The sequence below is a fragment of the Seriola lalandi genome, unplaced genomic scaffold (genome assembly GCF_002814215.2).
Source record: "Seriola lalandi dorsalis isolate HSWRI2012SDOR001 ecotype SW California unplaced genomic scaffold, Sedor1 jcf7180002054908, whole genome shotgun sequence".
Classification (NCBI taxonomy): domain Eukaryota; kingdom Metazoa; phylum Chordata; class Actinopteri; order Carangiformes; family Carangidae; genus Seriola; species Seriola lalandi.
In genome coordinates, this window is record NW_019525460.1 from 408,278 (window position 1) to 410,011 (window position 1,734).

The 1,734-nt window shown below is 35.6% G+C and overlaps 1 long non-coding RNA gene across 1 annotated transcript in view; it reads left to right on the forward strand.

Annotated features, from left to right (window-relative positions):
* The window catches only part of LOC147817720 (uncharacterized), a 3,170-nt gene extending 2,612 nt beyond the window's left edge, over positions 1-558 (forward strand). Inside the window, exon 2 of the long non-coding RNA XR_015436108.1 lies at positions 133-558. This is a non-coding gene — a long non-coding RNA (uncharacterized LOC147817720). The remainder of the gene's footprint in view (positions 1-132) is intronic.
* Positions 559-1,734: the final 1,176 nt, after the last annotated feature.

Consider the following 1,734-nt stretch of genomic DNA (forward strand, 5'->3'; position numbering starts at 1 on the left):
GGAACAGGGGGAGAGAAAAACACTCAAGAAATGGAGGATGTTTTTTTGTTGTTGGTTGAGTTAGAGTTACTATCTGTATCTAATAATAGGACACGTTTTACACCTTTCCTTTCCCATTAATTCATGTGGCAGATGATTTTATCCAAAGCAACTTACAAGTGAAGCAACTTGGGCTCCAGTGTCTCACCCAAAGATACTACAGAACGTGGAGAGGAGGAGCTGGGAGTTGAACCGCCAACTTTGCAATCAGCAGACAACCTGCTCTACCACCTGAGCTGCAAAACATACTTTCCTTTTTAGGGAAGGGACACAATGTGGACAATAACTTATGGCTCACTTTCAAATATTTCATAGACTTTAAATGTAATAATAATAAAAGAGTGATAAAAGTGACAGGATATGAATAAAAATAATAAAATATAAAGAAAAGAAGAAACCTAAGAGTGAAGAATATACTTGAAACCTTGAAAATATGATGGCCAAGAATATATACATTCATCCTGTCAGACAGCCCTGGTTTGTTGGCAATAAAGTGCTCACCTCTGGAGCTTCTCTTTATCCCCTGCAGTCGCTCTCTATTCTCACTGTGAATGCCCAACACAATAGGCCTTCGTACATGAAATGAGAAACGCTTGCGCTCAGCTTCACAAGTCAAGGTTTTCTGTCCTCCAAAATGAAATATGGAGAAGTACAATGGATGGATTGGCCCCATTTGCCTGAACTGTCATGCACAAACTCTTTGACAATTTCAACAAAACTTTGGTCAGTGATGCATGTTGTGACTGCACTGAAGATTACACTGCTTATACTACGCAGTATTTCTGATGGCAATTGCACTGACAACATTTGGACAGCATACTTTCTTAATTTTGCTGGAATCTGTATCTCATTTTTGACTAAACTTTGAGAAAACCAGAGAAAATGTGGCAACTCACAACTGTATACAATCCTACTCACAGTTCTTCTATAATTACATTAAAAAAAACACGGTTTCATGTTTGTTGCTGCCTTGCTCAAACAGGAAGTAACATGTTTACTGTCTCATTTTTTCTCGCAGCCCATTACAGAAACATTAAAAACATGCAACAGGGATATTCAGCAGCCTATATTATCGTTATACAAGTTTTTTTTCATGTCATTATCATTTAAAGATTAAGAAAATAGTGTTTGAAAAAAATGTTTGAAATCATTATTTCCACAAAAAATGTTCAATTAACTACTTTAGAAAATTTAATCTATGAATATGCAAGTATTTTTCATAGGAGGTTTATAGTTTTAGATTTAAAGTGAGAACAGAAATCCTTCCTCCTTCAGAAAGGGAATGTGAAAATTGAATTCTTCAAACTCTGCACATACATCATTCTGCACGGTGAAGGTCATATCTGAGTGAAGTCACAACAAGCAAAACACATTTTTGAGCAGAGTGGGACTTTAAAAGACTTTTTGACACAAGGGAAAAAAATGATCAGGGAGTGTCTGTTTTTTGCTTCAGATAATGTCTTAATCTTGCAATTATTTTATATGATTATACTTGTTATTAGTTTGTAGCATAATAATTCTTCATATGTCTGTAAATAGTCCAGATTGTTACCTTCTATACTTAACGTACCTTCATTTCCCTTGCCTTCTTATTAATTCATAACTTCATAACTGCTGTCTAGTTAACAAGAGACACACAGTGTATACGGTACACTATTAGGGAGAATGATGGCCTGTCCTTTCCCTACTGAAAAA